Source organism: Rousettus aegyptiacus, unplaced genomic scaffold (genome assembly GCF_014176215.1).
Source record: "Rousettus aegyptiacus isolate mRouAeg1 unplaced genomic scaffold, mRouAeg1.p scaffold_m13_p_12, whole genome shotgun sequence".
Classification (NCBI taxonomy): Eukaryota; Metazoa; Chordata; class Mammalia; order Chiroptera; family Pteropodidae; genus Rousettus; species Rousettus aegyptiacus.
In genome coordinates, this window is record NW_023416287.1 from 38,080,195 (window position 1) to 38,100,422 (window position 20,228).

A 20,228-nucleotide genomic window follows, 5' to 3' on the forward strand; every position below is an offset into this window, starting at 1 on the left:
TTTCAATATGAAGAACTTTCTTTAGTATTTCCTGTAAGGTAAGTCTTGTAGCAATAGATTATGCCATTATCGTTTGTTTGTTTGTTTGTTTGTTTGTTTTTATTTTTATTTTATTTTATTTTTAGGTGAAGAAACCCTTGGTTGACCTCACAGATTGCAAGCACCTTGTCAGTTTACAATCCCTTGTTTTTTTTTTTTTTTATTTTTTATGCCTACAGTACCTGGTCTTCCTAGGTGGTCTCCTATCCAAGTACTAACCAGGCCCAACCCTGTTTAGTTTCTGAGATCAGAGGGGATTTGGCTTGTACAGGGTAGCATGGCCATAGACTCATTTTTTAAAGCAATGAAAGTCTTTATTTTAATCCTCATTTTTGAAAGATAGCTTTACTGGATATAGAATTCTTGGTTAACAGTTTTTTAAGCACTTAAAATATATTATCCCATTGCCTCTTTCTTCAATCATTTCTGCTAAGAAATCAGCTGTTAATATTATTGGGATTTCATCATAAGTGATTAGTTTTTCTATTGCTGTATTAAAGTTTTCTTTTAGCCTTTGACTTTCATCATTTTTACTGTGATATACCTGTTTGTGGATCTCTTTGAGTGTATCCTACTTGACATTCTAAGTGTGTGGATTATTGTCTTTATATAAACTTGGAAATTTTTCTGCCATTAATTCTATGAATATTTCCTCTTTCTGTCTCTCCTTTCCTTCTGGTACACTGATGTTGACACACTCGATGCTGTTCTACATTTCTCTTAGGCTCTGTTCATTTTTCTTTATTCCTTTCTCACTTTGTTCCTTAGCTTTCACAATCAAGATCAGCTTTTCTTCAAGTTAGCTAATCCTTTCTTCTGCCAGTTAAATCTATTATTCAAATGCTCTAGCAAACTTTAATATTTCAGTTTTTGTACTTTTGAACTCTAGAATTTTGATTTGGTTCTCTTTTAGAATATCTTTCTTTTTAATGATATTCTGTCTGATGTGACATTGTCATCAGACCTTCCTTTACTTCTTTTATCACACTTTCTTTTAGTTCTCTCAACATATTTATAATGGCTATTTTAAAGTTCTTTTTTTCTCTTTAAATCCCACATCTACCCACTCTCACAGGCAGTTTATATTACCTATTTTGTTTTTTCTTTCTGACATATGGATTATCCTTTCCTGTTTCTTAATTTTTTGTTGGAACTGGATACTTTAGATAATATACTGTAGCATATTAGAGAATCCTGGATAGCAGTTCTCTCCTAACTCTAGAGTATTTATTGTTGTTTGCTTGTTTATATTTCAGTGACTGGCTGGATTATTTTAATAAAGTCTATTTATTCCCCACTGTGTGAATACTTTAATGGTGCTTCTCAGGGAGGTATAGTTTGGGCTCTGCATACAGTCACCTTAAATGACAGTAATATTAGTTGGGTAATCTTTCCATCTTTCCCTGATCACACTCAGCTATTATATTCCTCTAATGCTAGTTGATTTTTCTATTGTTTTAAATAATACCTTGAGGCATAGATTGCTTTATAAACTAATTCAATCAAATGTGGCTCCTTTGAAGGGTTAGTTTCTGATATCCTTGTGTGATATATTTTATGATCCCAGAAGGGCTTCTCCCAGTTGTCTTGTTCCCTGAAAATTAATTGGCCTATGGTCTAGGTTTGTTTACATTAAGTCCAAAAAGGTTCTGTTAAGTGTTTCTCCACATCCCTCACTGTTCTCAAGAAGGCCCTCAGGCTTGAACTTTTCCATGTCCTGTTGCAAAGGAGGTCAGTTCTTTTGGGAAGAGATTAGGAGCTATTCCTTTTACATCCAGCTTCTTTCCTCAGGTATATTTTCTGAGCCAGTGCTCTGGATCTGGCCTTAGGGGAAATAAAAATTTATCTCTGAGTTATGCTCTTACTCTAGGAGGTGAACTTTTGGCAAAGGGTGGCAGCGGCCTGAGGTCTTCTTATCTTTCCTCTCCTAGCATGGAACACCCACTACATGAGACAGAACAAAGGTGATTGAGTCTCTGTATTCTTAAAATGTTGTGTCTAAGATAGACCCTCTTTTCCACAAGTGACAACTGGACAGAAAAAGGGAGGCTCTGATTCATTACTGCACTTGCCTGAGACTTAGCCTCAGCAACAAGTAGCTAGGGGTAGTATGAAAAGTGAAGCCCTCCTCCTTCTGGGAGGAAAGCGCTCTTACTGAAAGCTAGTGGAAGAGGGAGTCCTGTGTTCCTGGCTACAGCATTCTGAAGTGGAGTCTGCCTTGCTGAACTGGGGTAGGGGGAGAAGATACAGCCTCGATTCATATATCACAGATTCTCACCTCTCTTGCTGAATTTTCATAGATTTTCTTCAATAGATATTTCTTGATTTGTCCTTAAGACTATTTCCAAATGGTTGTTTTAAAATAATTTTCACCAGTTTCCCTGGGGAGCAGGTCATTAGAGTTCCCCATGCTGTTATACCCAGAGTATGATTTTTCCATGTCTTCATTTCTGAAAGATAATGTTGTTGGATACAGGATTCTCGATTGATAACCACCCTCCATTCCCAGTATTTTGAGTATGTTATTCCACTGTATTCTATCCTTCATTATTTCTAATAAGAAATCACTTGTTAATCTCTTTGGCATTTCCTTGTACATGAAGACATGTTTTTTCCCCCTCCTGTGCTTTCAAGATTTTCTTTTTATCTTTGTCCTGCAACTTATTGAATACACTATGTCAAAGTATGGATCTCTCTCTCTCTCATTAGAATGTTTATTTTTATTTTGACATAATTTAAGACTAACAAAATATTGCCAGAATAGTACAGAGAACTCTCATATATCCAGATGCCCCTTTGTTAATATTTTACCACATTTCTTGACTTTTCTATCTTTCTATTTGAGAGTAAATTGCACTCATGATGTCCATTTACCTCTCAATATTTTGGAATGTATTTCCTTAAAAAACAAGAACTTTCTCTTACACAATTAACTGTGAATCTTTTGTGTTTATTATACTTAGAGTTTATTGAATTCTTTTTGTTTTATAGATTAACTTTTTATCCCTCCTCTTGGTCACACCTGCCTGGAGTAGATCTTCAGTAACATAGAACTAGGTATGGGGGTTGCCGATGGAAGCAGATCCTGACTATAATGCCACAAATGCCTGGTCTCCTTTTTAAGGTTTAGTACATTTTACTAAATAAGTGTTTCTCAATTTGCTGTATGCCTTCAATTCAATTATTATGATTTTCACAAGTTAAATAAGTGTTTCACTGGGGAGAGAATCTGTGGAATTCCTCATATAGTCATTCCATTAGTCCTAAGTACATCCTTACTTTTTCATGTAATAGTGCATATCAGGTTAATTTTGTACAGTTCCTGTACAACACCTGCAATTATTTTCCAAAGGAATTTTTATTTCTTTTAATAAGAAATGGTATTTAGAGATTAGAATTCGGTTGATAGTTTTGCTTATCACTCTTAGGTACGTCATTATTTTTGCCTTTTTCAGTTTTTACAACTAGGAAAGTTTGTTTGTTTTTCAGGGTAAAATATGAGGTCACACTTTAAAGTCTTATTCTCAATAACACCAATATAACTTGTTTTATTCCTCCCCTAAAAGTCAAATAACGTGTTTTAAAGTACTAAGAATAATTCTTTTTCAGTATTTATGCCACTAACTACATACACAGTCACCTTTGATTTTTAAAGACCATTTTATTTATTCAAAATATTAAGTTATTAAAAATTAAAAATTAAAAATATTTGCATGGTTCAAAAATCAAATCAAACCTAGAAAACAGGATGTATTCACAGTATTTTAATTTCTATACCTGTCTTCTCTACCTTACTCCTTCTCCACCTCCATAGGTCAACAGTTAATATTTTTAAAATTTTATTTTGCTAGTGCTTTTGTAAAAAGAAAATTTTCATAAGAATGTTAATATCTGGAAAACAATATACTAATATATAGAAATATGCCTCATTTTTTATAGTTTGTTAGTATTGGTTTTTGCTTTCATATTCATGAATAATATTAAATAGAACTGATGTGTGTGTGTGTGTGTGTGTGTGTGTGTGTGTGTGTGTGTGTGATGCCTCAGGGAGCCCAAGAAGCAAGACATAGACCTGGTTTCTGGGCTCCTCCTGCAGTCACAGCAGTTTCAGATTTGTCTCTTTCATATGTTCAACACTGTACAATACTCTAATAAAAGAGGGAGATAAACATCCAACAACCACTGCTTTAGAGGGATGCAATACAGTTAATGTTGCCAGTTCTTTCTTCCTATTTAAAGGTAAAATTTAGTAATTTAAGGTTTTATTTTTAGTTTTGGAATTTTAATTTTCCTATGCCAATTAATTCAGTATTATTTTAATTTAGAAATTAGGATCAGTAAATCTATTTTTGTAATTATTAACTACTATTATGATAAATTTTGAAAACTTCATGAGGTACTCACTTAATATATATTTTAAAAATTAGTCCAAGATTGCACAGCTAAATCATCTATGCGCTAGGCATAAGAAGGAGACTGAAAGTTAACAGCATGTATACATCAATGCAAATCATGTCCCTTATATGGAAAATTCCTCTGAATCCTCTCCCCCACCTTTAGTACAGTATATTTTTGTTCTAATTTGCAGTCTTTCTTTCTCCTCCATTTCACTTAGAATAAAGTTGTACCATCTAGTTGGCAGCTATTTCTTCAGCTTACAAAAATCCATAAATTCCAAATAATTCATCCTTTATTAATCTAAATATATTTTTAAAAAGGAAAGAACATTTATCTGTATAAAAGTAAACATAAAATATCTCAATTATGCATTGAGAAGTTTCTCATGGTATGGAAATTTGTTGCCTTGTAATTCAACTAAAAATACAAGTAAGAAACTCAATGTCTTGGTTTTTCAAAGAAAAATGCTTTTTAAAAAATAGGTGAATATGATTGAGACTGTATCTTTAAAATAACAGAAGTGGGAATTAATATGAGTTGTTTGACTAAATTTGTATGAGACCATTAATTACTGCAATGAAGATATAATAAAAAGTGTTCCATCAAGCAAGCCAAACATGTATCTGGCAACCTCAGTTTGTTCTATAATACTAAGCATGTTTGATCCTTTTTTGAAAGTATAATTCAGCCTACTTTCTTTGGAAATAAATTTCCCAGCACTCTATTCTTCCTTTCTGCCCACCTCATCCCTGAATATTTTGAAGTTCTGGAGTGGGCATGCCATTTGTCATTTGACCTTTCAGCTGGTGGAGCAGGTCATGCTAGAGAAAGGTCTCTGTTATCATGTCAACACTAGGCTCTCTCTCTCTTTCTCTGTTACTAATGAAGACAGAGAAATTAAAAAATAAAGCTCAAGTCATTTTCTCAAAAATCCCCCTTGAGTTTCTCGCCTTATCTGTTCTTCAGGGAAGTGTGCTTGAAAAGAAGTATAAAGCAACTCTGGAAGGCTGAAGCTACTCAAAAAAAAAAAAAAAGGTCCTAGCTTTGGGTCAGTTTCCCATGCTATTAGGGCTTCATGGCTTTTTAAGGATTTGTTTTTCTTTGAGAACTAGATTTCATGTCCATTTTGAGTAGCTTTTATTTCTCACCATAGAGGTGTTCCTCTGTAAAATAGGGGGAAGAGTCTTCTTTTCATTTGATTACAGTTGATTTCATTGTGAGAGCTTTAAACTATCTGCCAACACGGGCTGCCCACTTTGCTGGCTAAGGATGACAAACTCTGAAATGTCTTCAGTCTTCAGCATCTGCACAAGAACGGGAAATGAGTGTTACTGGCCCCCGAAGGCTATATGCTTCCCTATCCTCTAAATTTTTCTCTAACTGTGGCTTTAGTTTTCAACAAATCTTAACCGATAGCCAAGAAAAATATTTGTAAGAACACCCCTTCAAAATTGGAAAGGACAAGAATAATAAATTTAAAAAAAAATTGTAACGAAGCAGAAAGTCTAATATCATCCCCCTTTGTCCTCCTGTCATCTATACAGGGGTTTTGTGAACAGAAGGCAGCTGCCCACTTTCCTGAATTCTCCACTTACATCAAACCTGAGCGTTATCCTCCACCTCAACCAAGAGCATATTCCTGGACACTGGGCATATTACAAGTTTCAGAGGAAGAAAAAACTCTGTCTTTGACTTGAGGCTTCTCACTCAAACCTGAGAGGAAAATCGGCATGTAAGTCTTGGTTCCCCAAAGGAGAGAAAATGAGAAGCCATTTCCTATCCATTAAAGTATCTAAAACATTGCAGAGGGAAAGTTAAGCCAGTCCAGATGCTAAGCACGTTAAGCCTGAAGAAGCTCAGAAACTCTGTAGACAGCCAAAAAAATGTTATGGTCGAGCTTCACCCATTTCCAGTTGGTTCTATGAATAGGCAACCAATTTATTTGTAGAGATCAAGAGCTAAGCTCGGGACCAAGGATGCCAGCCTTTTCCTGTTATTTTGGTTCACATAAGAAACATTCTGGAAAAAGAAAGTGTAGGATAAAGAGGTCTAAAGCACCTCTTCCAGAAAGACTATTACACCTAGGGGGAAAAAAAAGCCTACCATCCTGGGACACAGTGACTATGAACAGTTCTGTGTGCTGCCCTTGAAGACAGCATTTTAAGAAAAACAAAAAAACAACAACAATGAAGCAACAAATGAATACGAATTATACTATTCTAGTGAAACTAAAGAGTTTAAATATAAACAAATGCATAAATCATAACAGAGATATTTCATGTCTCATCACTATAATAAATGAATTAGATATTAAAATCTTGGTCAGTATTGAATTGACAAAACACCATAATTTATATTTAAAGAAATTTTTAATGCTTAGTATGTAACTGTACTGCATGTCCTACGATCATGCAGAAAGAAAAAAAAAATAACCGAAACATGCCCTAGATGTGTTGGAAAAGTATGTGAACATGGAAGTGAGATGTTGTCTAACAAAGAAAGCTGGATTGTGAGAATGGTTATAGGTATATTTCTTCACAATTGTTTAATATCATAAAATATAATAAAAGTACTAAATGCAATTTGAAAAATAGTCTCACCATATGCCTATATTCAGACATACCAGATTATATAAATTTGTTTCCCTGTAGAAAAAGATCTCTTTTAATGATATTATGTTGCTGAATCTACAGAGAATGGATTATCAATAGAAACATTAATTTTTAGTTTTATTTTAATAAGGTAGATGTTCAGATTTTTTTCTTTCCTAAAATATTAAACTTGCACCTTCTCAGACGAATGTTTTCTTTCTCTTTCTTTCTTTCTTTTCTTTGCTGGCGGTTTCTTGGGCTTCTTCTTGTCACTTTCTTTAGATTCTTTCCTTCCTTCACTTCCTTCCTTCCTTCCTTCCTTCCTTCCTTCCTTCCTTCCTTCTTTCTTTCTTTCTTTCTTTCTTTCTTTCTTTCTTTCTTTCTTTCTTTCTTTCTTTCTTTCTTTCTTTCTTTCCACAACAGCTAAAGTAGTGTCTGAATGAAGAGTGGGTGAGTGGGTGAGGTTTACTGAACACAGTTTTAGGAAGATGTGGTAGGATCCCCATGACCACACTGCATTCCTATTCCTCCTAATTAATGTTTTTTATCAGAAAAAAATGACAACCTTGGATTCCTGCCTTAATTGAATTGGTGCTTACAGTGGACTGAATCTTGTTCAAAGACTGAAAGATTAGATATTCATTTGTTCGTGATTTTTGAAGTGGAACTTTCTCTGTTCAGTATTCACTACAGTTGAGTGGATTTAGGGGGAAAATCTGTATTGCATTTGTGTAAAATTACAAAATATCAGTGGTCTAGATCTGATGTTATACTCATATGTTTTTCCTAATTTTCTTTTTATTACTCTTTGCACAATCATAAGGCAATACAGCCTTTCAATTACAGGGACCACTGACAAACATAAACACCAATGAAACACCAGTGGGCACACTTTTCCTGCTATGAATGCTATTGCTCTGATTCTTAAAAATGCATCCACAACTTTCTCATAATTTTAGAAGCCACAGAAACAGGGAAACAGATCCTGGGAGAAAACAATGATGGCTGAACCTACTGGTCAATCTGTGAAAGTAAATCCATGTGGCAAAAATGAGAAAACAAAAGTATTCATGGTTGAATCTATTGGCCACATTGCTAAGGTTCAAAATCTAACCATATAGGGCCAAATTCAATAAAAATCTGTCTGGCTTTTATGCCAAGCCATGCAGGCCTGGAAAAATCAATTTTCTGGAACTTGTAAAGCCTTCCATAGTCAAGGCAAAGTCAGCATTCCTCTTCATTCTTACTCTCACAGCAGACTTGCAAGAAACTCCAGATGCCTGGGTCAGTCACAGGTCTTGGCTGGTTTGAGCAGGTTCTAGTAGAAATGTGCAGAAGAAAAAGGGTAAAGCACATAAATGTTGTCTATTGTCAAACTATATATTTCCATGCCTACTACTATCAGATGTTATCCGTTCATTTATTTTTACATTTATTCGCCAAACATTTCAAGGTTTTAACCTAGTGCCAAGTGCTATGCTGCAGGCTTGGAAAATCAAGATGGAAACATATGATCCCTGACCTGAATGAGACAACAATTAAACAGACAATTGCAATGAAGTGTCATAAAGATTCTTTAAAGGAATGTAGAGAACCCCATGGGAGCATCAAAAAGAGGCATCTAATTAAGTCTTGAGGAACATAAAACAATGGCAAGGGAAAGGATGAACATATTTGACTGAGAGCATCAGGGGACAATGGTGCAGAGATGTGTGTGTGCGTATGTGTGTGTGTGTGTGTGTGTGTGTGTGTTAGAGAGAGAGGTGAGGGCAGGGGTGCATTTCTAAGCAGAGGAGATGCATATTAACATTAAATTTTAGAAAAGGCCTGGAAATATGTGGAAAATAAAATGAACTGGAGCAAAAACTGAACCCAGGGACAATAGCTTAGAATGTCATTTCAATAATCAAAGTGAGAATTGAGTTGAGGCAGATGAATTAAAAAATTTTTATGATAGACACTTAAGACTTGGAGTCTGAATGTTCGAGTGGAAAGATGGAGGCTTTAGGACAATGTCCCAGCCTTGTTGATTGGACAAGGGGCAAGACCGCGCATCAGGCTAGGAAATACAAAAGGAAGGGCAGGTATGAAGGGCAAGAATGTAAAATGGAATATACACTTGTGTTAAAAGTGTTGGCAGGCAGCTTGGAATATATTTCTGGGCAAGGATAAAGCAAGGGTCATCGGTCTGTAGGTGATGGTTGTAATTTAGGGTACAAATGTTGAAAATAAATCAAAAAGAGAAAATTGAGTTAAAAGAGATTAGGCAGGGTACTAAGGTCAAGCTAAGAGGGTGGAGAAACTCATTCACTGAAGAGTGGCTGTAGAGAGAGGAAAGCCAGCAGAGAATAAGGTCCCTAGATGCAAAGAAGAGTAAGTTCTAGGAAGAATGGGACCAGATGCATGTTCTGCAGATCAGTCAAGCAAGGTAAGGAGTGTGTAGCAGTCTTCAAAAGATCTAGGTTGGAGGCTTGGTGACAAGCAGCTCCATGACACATAAATTTTATGGAGGCTACATTTTAGTGTCATAAGCACAAAGGAGAAATAATCAGAAAAGGGTGCCAGGAGATATCAAGGTTGGCAAGCTTAGCGAGTGGCTTATTGAATCTTCCAGTTACTCAAGGGAGATAGTCTTATGTGGATGATGTCCTGCTAGTGAAGAGAAGCCCTCAGTGTGGGATTATTAACCTTGTACATGCCCAAATTTATGGCTCTGTAGCTCTAGTGTAATTACCTTTCATAATGCAACAAAGGCCTCTTTATGTTTCCTGAATCAGATTCCAAGTATCATTCCTCACTGTGCCTTCTTCCACCTGGCTATACAGTTCAGTGGTATAAAACGTCTTGGTAAGACCAGGCAAAGTGGATTAGGATTTGCTATCCTGGTGGAGATTTCTTTTTATCTCATTTGCATATCGAATTTGAAGGTAGAGGGGAAAACACGCCTAGAGTAAACTGATGATGTCACATCTAAGGACTAATCTATATGTGCTCTGGTTTTTCTTTTTGTTTGTTTGTTTGTTTGTTTGTTTAATAAGATGTACTTTAGGCTTACTGGTGCTGATGCTCTCAGTGCTCCATCCACGCTGCCTTGATATTTGCACTTTCTGTACTGTTGTTGGCCTCTCACCTCAAGTACCTGGGACTCTTTGCCTTAGAACTTTTTTCACTCCAGAGCTTTTTAACCCATGCTTGGAGTAGGCTGAAAATGCTGGGAAGTTCATGTCCTTCCTTCAGAAGCAGTCCTTAAAGACTACCTAATGGGAATTGGTGGATATGCCCACTCTTCCTTGCCCCTGGGCTCTGAGGCATGTCCAATACTGTCTCTCATATATCCTCATCAGGATTATGCTCCAGAGGCCCAGTAGAAACATGCTTATTTCAGCTTATTTGCTACCTTCCCTTCCCAGTCTCATTTCCATTCTCTCTATTATGGGTGATTTCTGGGACACTCCCAAGTTAAGTACTGACACTCAAATCCTTGTCTCAGGTTTCGATAGTGGGGAAATCTAACCTAATTGCCAACAAAGTTCAAACTCAGAACATTCAAATGTACTTGAGCTGATAAGTTAAGGATCCAAGAAAGAGTCTAGGACTATGTCAGGTATAGTAGGAATGAATTTATCAAACCCGAGCCTAGGGATGAAAAAAAGAAAACTTAATTTTTTTTTTATTTTTTTAATTTTTTTATTGCTGAGCTTAATTTCTAACTGGTGCCTCATTTCATCAAGTAAGAAGAGCTTACTCTCAACCAACTCTGGAGAATCTCAGTTGATTCAGTTCTCTCCTACCTCTGTGTTTAAATTCCAGGAAATTTACCTAACATCAATTACCAGGGGAAGGAGGTGAGGACCTGGCTCATGGCAGGCACTTGTCCATTGCTGGGCAACCACTTGCCTGTTTGTGCCTTCACTGGTCAGCATTCTTTCTGGAAGCATCCAATAATATGCCAATGGTTCCATCCGAACTTCAGTCCTCTTATCACATGGGTTCAGCTATGTTCGAATCTTCCTTCCTTTAGAACCTCTTCAAGTTCATCTCTGTCAGCTAGCTTCCATGTGTCCTCAGACACATGGAGAAATAATTGGCCTTTATCAGGACCACTGGTTTGCTTGGAGGCTCTGTGAGGGCTCCTACTCAGTAGCTTATCTATCATGTCACAAGAGTCAGGAATATTGTGAATATTGCCACCTTGAGAAGCAAAACCCAGAGCAACAAAACTACTCTGTTCTTCCATCTGTTTTGGCCTCTCTTTCCAGCCACAAGCAAGTTTTCTGCTGCATTGTGGCAGGATAAGTTAATGACCCCTTTACTCTTGGAACAACCCTATGCCACTAACCGATGAGTGTTGGGGGGATAAACTCCTCAGCTACCTCAAAGTCTCCTGGTGGGATAACTGAATCACTTTCTACTCATTCAGTGGTGAGTTCTGTCCCAGCAGGATTGAGGTCCAGGTACTTACGGCAGCAGAATGCCAACTGACAACCTCTTCATTGGTATTTTCTCCTTTCCTGCCTTGCTTCTCAGTCCTCCCACTCCGTATTACTGGGATCACTCCTCAAATCAACCACCTGTACCCAAGTCCTTGTTCTAAGGATGCTTTATGAATTACTTAACTGAAGGCACAGCATCTCCCACTTTTGGGTCTTGCAAACACAGGTAGACCATTTTCCCTGTTTGCCATGTAGAATATAAATTTGGCTTTATACCTGTGGGAGTGACATGATAGAAGTGGATATTGAACTTCCAGACTAAACTATGTGTTTGCCTGTGATGGTAACAAAAATGGCCAAACATCTGAAAGAGAGTTTGTTTGGCAATAGAAGATATTCTCCTTAATGGCTGGAAGGTGAGATGAAGTTGGGGGCTAGTGAGACAGTGAAAGTGTCAGTCTGTTAATAATCCAGGGAGTGGGGAAGGAGGGCGTGGGGACAGGATATGTGTGTGTGTGTGTGTATGTGTGTGTGTGTGTGTGTGTGTGTGTGTGTATGTGTAGGGGCATTTTATTGTGGAAATGTAGGAATTTTCAGACACAGAACTAAGTCAAAATACACAACAAGGTAAAATGTGAGGCTATTCAGTTTGGAAGTCAAGTCAGTTGGTCTAATGCAATGAGTGAGCCAGCCACAAACATCATGAGTAATTTCAGAAGCAGTGCAAGGCCAACAACTTCCTGTTTCATATAACCCAAACGTAGGGGTAAGGTAGGCTTTGAGCAAGAATGGCATGCCTGGAACGCCAACCTTCCCTAATCCATCACTGGAGACCATTTCTCTGACAGGGTTGCCCTCTTCCTATGGACCTTGCCTGATTTACCTTGAAGGCAGCAAGAGAACTGTTATTCCCCATATGGGAGGCTGCTGCAGGGAGAGGGAACTCTTGCCACCCAAGTGGGCTTGCTTCAATTTGCTACAAAGGTGCATGGTCATGAAATCAGCAGAGCAGAGAAAATATTTGCTTGGAGATTAGCAGGGGAAGCCTGTCTGGATTTCCAATGTGGGGACCTAACAGGCTTCAGGCTTTTAAAAACCTCAAGCCAGAGAAGCGGAAACACAAACATAGCTTAGAGGTGTGTGTGTGTGTGTGTGTGTGTGTGTGTGGTGGTGGTGGTGGTGGTGGTGGTGGTGGTGATGGCAGACATTTCCCACACAAAGCCAGTTGTCCTGGAAGAGGCCCTTCCTTCTGTTCCTAGTCACACAAGCACCTGAAAGTGCCAGACAGGCAGTGCTTCTAATCACTGAGAATCATGGTTTTGTTTGTGGTCAAAATCATGGTTTTGTTTCTACTGATACTTGCTGGTTCAGTGGAAACTCAGTGAGGCCTTTACAAAATGCTTCTGCTCAGAGGAACTCTGCAGATTGAGTCATCGGCTGAACTTACATTCTGTTGGTTCGTGATGTCACAGGGTCTCTCTGCATTTCTAACTGAGAACCTTCACTGGAGAGAACAATGTTCCTCCATTCTTGGGACACCTAAGGATACAGTCCCAAGCAGCACCAATAAATGGCAATTATCTTTTAAGCCTACTACTTTTAAGTATGAAAATTTAAGTAAATTTTGCATATGTTTATTTTAAACTTCTTGTCATGACCTTGTGTGTCCTATATTTTCCCAATGTGAGAAGCAACTTAAGGGACAATGTACTGGACCCAGGATAGGAATTGTGGGACCATTTGCTTGGTTCTGTATGTAGGTAACATTGTAAACTTAAGCCACTGTAACTACTGTCTTCTTATTCTTCATCAGTGGAGAGTGGGCTGAAACAATATTTGAATGATGACTTTGAAAATTTTTTTGCCATTCTATATTTTAATTTAGATATTCTGTTTATGTTTTCTAAACATATTCTAATGTTTAATTAAACTGAACATATACTGACTATTGGAAATGAATCTACAAAACATATTTAAAGAGTAAGAGATTTCAAAGTGGATGATGTCATTAGATAAATGATATTCCAGAGGTCAGCCCTGAAGATATTGACATACCTGGAGATCCCAAAGGGAAATAATAACTTAAAACAGTTCATGAACTTGCTGAAAGACTGACAAGAGGGCTGCTCTCAGTAGGGCTGGCTATGGATATACCTGCTTTAGCAGTTGGGAGGAGAAGTTGGATAAGAAATTGGGAAACTGTAACTTTTTTTGTAATTTAAATTTTGATATAATTTAAAAACATATAAAATATATAAAAAAATATTTTTTTCCAAACACTTCTGAATAAGTCAAAGACGTGATTTCATGAGACCTTTTCCCTCCAGATCCACCAAGGTGCATTTCTTAAGAACCAGGGGCATTCACTTACATGCCTATAGTAAGATGTTCAGAATTGGGAAATCCACAATGATATACAATACTATTATCTAATCTATACCCTGTATTCAGGTTGTGACAATTATTCCAATAATTGGCATTATCTTGAATAGCAGTCCAGGTTTTATTTTTCCAGTTTTTATTTTTCCAGGTTTTATTTATTCTTCCAGTCCAGGTTTTATCAGGGATCATTCAAGGCATTTAGTTATTGTGTCTTTTTACTTTCATTTAACCTGAAACGATCCCTCAACTGTTCACTTTCTTTCTGACTGACATTTTTGAAGAATACTGGCCAGTTATTGAAAAGAATGTTTCTCACTTTGGGTTTATCTCATGTTTCTCAGGATCATGTTCAGATTATGCATCTTTGGCAAAAATACTACATAAGGTAACATGCCTCAGTGCATCTAACCAGGAGACATGTGAAATTGATTTGTCCCATTATTGGTGAGAATCATTTCATCGCTTGGTTAAGGTGCTTATTTTTTTTTAATCTTATCATTAAATTAAATATGCTCTATGGTTAATTTTGCTGATTCTTTGATTATGACTTTGTCAGAAGAAACACAGCCTCATTGCAACACCGCCACCTGCTGTAAAAAGGAACAATTTTTTTAGAATTCTTGTCCCCAGATATGACTTGTATTTTGATGTCTTTCCAAGATTACTTAAGATTAAACCTAAACTTTCCAGAGATGGGATTGGTTAGATGGTGAAGTTTGGCATGAAAACTTTAGTGAGATTGCAAGATAAAAGAGTAGGGTGTAAAGTAAACCTGCGGAAGATCAGGGCTGTGCGGGTTCCAGTGTCTAAGGAGTTCAACCCCTCAGATCACCTTTGACTCTAGTTCTTAACTCAGAAATGGAAAGCCCCAAAGCTGTGTCTGAGTGTACCTTATCAGGTTGCATCTGACAGCCCACTTTCTAGGTGGAAATAGCAACGCTCCTGGGCACCCAGCACTCTCTGGCTCTGCTAGAGCTACTCAAGAGCTCAATACTTTTTTTTTTTCATCTTTATAGCATAGTTCCTTATAAATCTTAACTTGTTCCAGCATTTGCCTCATTGTTTGTCTGGAAATAATAAGAACTGTTTGTCTCGCTCTATAATTTGAGAGAAAGGCTGACATTCCCTCCCACCATGGAAAACACTCTGGAATGATCCTTATCATCTTCCAATCATGTTGGTCACTGGCTAAACAATTTTCTTCAAAGAGATTTTTGATCTTCTCTCTACCAATCAGAAATCTGAATGTGAAAACCATAGCAGATAAATGGGATGGCCCGGGTCTAACATGTTTTGTTTAACCACCTGCTTATGCAACATTTCTTAAAGAGTGGAAGGACATGAGATCTACTGGTGACATTTCATTTGTGACCTAGTTATTTTTCTCTTATTATTGACCATTTTTGACTATCAAAAATTCAAAATTGGTCTGAAAGTAGAGGAGAAGATGATTCTGGTTGTGTAGTTAAGAGGTGGAAAAGTTAGTTAATAGTGTAATTTTGATTACAAAAACGAGAATGTCTGATATGATCATCTTAGTCCTCTTAATTATATCTGGTGTCTGGATGAATGGAGGGGTTAGTTGAATGCTTAGACCACAGCTGGGATCCTAGGCACTGCCTTTAACTGTGAATAAACCCAAATGGGAATGTGTCACAGGACAGTGAGTAAAATGAGCAGAACCTAAATATCATTCCCTACTAGGAAGGACTGGAATTTGGAAAACACTGAACTTGGGAAAAAGTTAAGATAAGGGGAACAGAATGGCTGTGTACAACTATTTACAGATCTGATATGGAGAAATTTTCAGATTTATCTTTCTTTGACTCAAAAAAGTAGAATTAATACTAGTGAATTAAAGTTTCAGAGAGATAGATGTTATTTTATTAAGAGAAATAAAATAAATTTCTAGTAGTTAGAAGTGTCTAAGGATGGCTTGAAATGCTCTGGGAAGTGGAGTTGCAGGAAAAGCATGTGTGACCAGACTATATAACCCATTTACACTGAGATCTTATGATTTAAAGATGCTTTTAGCATTTAATCCATGGCTTAATCTACTCCATGGTCAACTTTAAAATTTTTAAATTAAATAAAGCAAATAAACACAAATTGATTAGATTCTTTCACCCAAATCCATCTAGTGTCATGCAATTGACATTTGATTTAGGACGAATTTTTATTTGTCCTAAAAATTATGGAACAAGTGGGAAAAACATATTTGTAAACAAAATAAAATCCTTTAAGGACAACTTTTTGTAAAAAGAATTTGAGATTAATTAAGTATTATAGGTCTACTAAATGCTTAAACTTAATTACTGTGAGATCAAGTTTAACTACTTCTAGAAAAAACCCTCTATCTTCGTAAATTATATTTATTGTAAATTATGTAAATCATATTATATTTAGTATTCATAAAGTTCTCTGAATTAGCTCTCACTTTGTAGCACATGGAAAAATCCACAAGGAGAAAAAAATAATTTGTTTTTAAACATTTTGGGTTGCTATTAGGTGATACCATGTGAAATTATTTAACCATTTTTAATTAGATTTTTATTGAAAAATTGTAGATTTACATGAAATTGTGAGAAATGATACAGAAAGAGCTTATATATCCTTTACCCAGTTTCTCCCCATGGTTACATCTTGCAACATTACAGTATATTTTTGATCTATGAAATGGCGATTTTATATGGTTCAACCTAACAGATTATGGATGAATGCCAAAAACCACAAGTTTGGTTGAATTAGGCTATGTGGATACATCCTAAGTTCATTAAGTACTGAAGTAACTCTGACAACATTGAAACATGGGCCATTACAGTAGTAGGGCATGTGGGTTTAGATTGTGGGAGAGGAGAGGTTTCAAGGGAGACTCTAGCAGGACTGGTGGTTGAATTTTTAAAATGCTGTTGAGGGATCAGAAAATTGAACATTGAGAAATAGACATGATACCCTAGGAGGGAGACAGAATAGTGGCACAAACACAACTCAAAGGTCAGAGAGAGCAAGGGGGTGTGAGGAAGCAGAGGCACCCTGTAGTGGTTCCAGGTTAGAAAAAATGTTGTTTGTAGGCTGAGGGGAAGGAAGATACTGAAAGAAAGAAGTTGCAGTTGCAAGAGAAGATGGAGGGAATGTAGCTAGGAGAATCAATAGGAGATTCACCCAAGAAAGAATAAAAATTATTTTCCCACCTTGAATGAAGAGAAAGAGTAAGATGATTTCAGCATTTTATGTAAATAGGTGTGAGTGCAATGTAAAAATCACTAGTTTTCAAATGTTTAAAAAATCATGCAATTATTTGTCTTTATCTACACTATATCAGACATACAGGAGGTGGGATCAGGGACAGTCTCATTGAAATGAGAGTAAGGTCCATTTTCAGCCTCTCCTGGCTTGAAGTAGCCCCAGTTTAGCTTTCAAAAGCAAGGTCCAGGGGTTTCACTAATGCCTTAGGAAACTAATGAAATCCATGAGAAAATGAAATGAGTGAAACATGTCAACCTTTTAGGTACTATTTTTATTTAGCTACAAATCTAACTCTCACAGTTTACTGTTGTTTAGAAAACAAACTGCAAGATTTCTATGGGTTTCATTGATTCCAAAGAGACTAAAAACTACAGAGTGAACTGTAAAAGGGATAAATGTGTCATGTGAACACAATCAGGATGACAGGAATTGGTCCTATCAGTCCAGAATGGAAATGATCTAGCCCCCAGAAAATACCTAAGAGGATTCAGTAGGTTGTGAACACATTTTGAGCCAAAAATATGATAAGCTGCTCCAACACAAATGTATTTTTAGTGTAAATTAGTAATGACCCTAATATTCAGGTCCATAAATAAAAATGCCCCAATGTATGGACTGGATAACTATACCTGGAGTAATACCTCCATTGTGAGCCTCATATTTAGGAAAGACAGAGACAAAGTAAAAAAATGCACAGATAAGGAAGAACAGAGCAGGAATGGCCACTAAGAGTTAATTTGCTATAAGTATTTATTCAAGGAAAGAAATGAGAGAGACAGAATGAGAAGAGGAAAAAGGAGGTCAAGAGAGAGAGAAAGAATGAAGAAAGCACATAAAGTGGTGGCATGTGGTTATGATTTGGAGACATATTTTTCAGAAACAGAAATGAATAGGTTTAAAATGAGATAAGGGAATTTGTGAAAGGGGGTTAGAATATGGAGGGGAGAAGCAGAAGATCTGGTTTGTAAAGGCCCCACCACTGTAAATGTCACTGAGATACAACCCATAATTTGTGGTTGTCAAGGTTTAAAGCTTTAACTCCTGCCAGTATCCCAGATGCTTAAGTAAGAATTCTAGTACTCTGAACTCCAGTTCTGTATCCCCACCCCAAATTCCCTTGGGTGTTACACACATGTGAGAGTTCCAACATAAATATTTATAGGGTAAAGGACCTCAGGAAACACAATCCATGTTTTCCAAATGGTACTCCACAGAACCAGCCAACCCCCTTGCCTCCCTCTTTCCTTGCTTCTCCCTCCCTCCCTCTCTTCTTCCCTCTCTGTCTTCTCCCCACCCATCTCTCCCTTCTTTCTCACCTGTTTTCTTTCCTTCTTTCAACACATGCTTACTGAGCACTACTATCTTCCACATACTTCACCTCCAATGTTGGACAAATACAGATATGGCCCCTGCCCTCATGAAGCTCACAATCAAACAACTGTCATCTTCATAAATAATAAGTTATATTTCCTTTATTACTATAAAAGTTGAACATTTAGTTTCATATGTGTAGTGAGTATGACAGTCGTGGACTTTGCAACCCAGGTATGAAAATCAACTTTATATGTATCTGAACTTATTTTAGTTCTCTAGTCTCTATTGCCTAGTGAAAGAATTTGATCTATTTATTTTCAGCATTAAAAAACAATCCAATTCTAGAATTTCTTAGTCCAATTCAGTAATGTAAACATCCATTCTTGTTCAAGTTTCTCTCTATTCAGAGTTTAGCCTCTTCCTCTTCCTTTCTGTAGCAGTATCTAAGATTCCGAGAGATTAAACACAATATGTACTCAGGACTGTGGTTGGGGTGAGGAAGGATTCAAGCTCTGGGACTCTCTTGGGGCCATGCTGAGCTTTGTGGTGATACAGGCTCACCTCATCAGCTCTCTTAGTGGGGTGCCCTGCTTCCCACTGCCACATCCATCTCCATGTGCCCCACATATTGGTGTCAGTGATTTTTCGAATTCCTTGAAATTCTCCAAAAATTCTCACTTGACTTATTTATTAATTTTATTGTTCTTTGATTCACTCAATTCAGCATGTATCTATTAATTATTTTCTTTTCATTTTATTTGACTATTTACCCCCTCTAGCTTCTTACGTTCTACTTCCATGTCACTTGGCTTCTTTGCTTTTTATTAATAAAAGACATTTCGGGCTATAAATTTTATTCTGAGTACAATATCTACCACATGGCATGAATTGAAATCTATTATTTTTCAACCATTATTATTTCTGAGGAGATTACAATTGAATTTTTAATTCCTTTTTCAACACTTGCATTAATTCAGATATTTTATTTTTTAATTTCCAAGGGATTGATTTTGTAGTTGTCATTAATGTTTTATCACCATGTGCTTATAAGATCTCTACTTTTAAGAATATATAAAGATTCTTCATGGAAGTTTTTAAATTTCATATTACAAATATATACCCCATATATACATGTTTATTATAAATTTTACCTCCTAAACACATCCCAACTCAACTATTTCCTACCACATACATCTTACAACCACAGTACTCCATGATCAGAGCAGGAAATGTCTTGTGTTCTCAGGTTTAGGGTTTGCTGGAACTCCATATCAAATAGAATAGTGGCTGTCATTTACAAGAGTTATAGTTGGGCATGCCTTCCACTCCACTGCCTTGGCATCCCCAGCCAGTGTAGATTATGCAGTGTCATGGCATTTGGGAGTCTAACAAGGTTAGTATTTTTCCTTTTGTAATCTTTTATCTCAAACCTCCACCAAGAAGTAAAATTATTAAGACATTGTTGACATTCCATCTTTCTGTTAGTTTGCATTTGTATAATAGGTCATTTTGTTTTCAACAGTTCTATGCTATTTTGTGGAAAGCATTGCTTTTATAGACAGTAAAGTTGATTAGAGCAGTTTTTAAATCCAAACTGAGAAACTGTTATATTAATAGAGGTATTTAATGAATTTGGCCCATTGTCTAGTTAATAATCTGGTCTTTGTCATTTAATTTATAATCTCTTTGTAATATTTATTTAATGAATCCATTGTTTTCTCTTTCTGTTTTCTCTCTTATTAGTTGGAATATAATCTCTTAGCTTTCACTAACAAGTTTCCCAACTTTCATGCATCTGTCTCCATAGATTTTATCATCTCCTTGA

General features: G+C 36.6%; 1 pseudogene; it reads right to left on the reverse strand.

Annotated features, from left to right (window-relative positions):
- Positions 1-209: 209 nt before the first annotated feature.
- Positions 210-328, reverse strand: LOC118610444 (annotated as a pseudogene).
- Between the last annotated feature and the right edge of the window lie 19,900 nt (positions 329-20,228).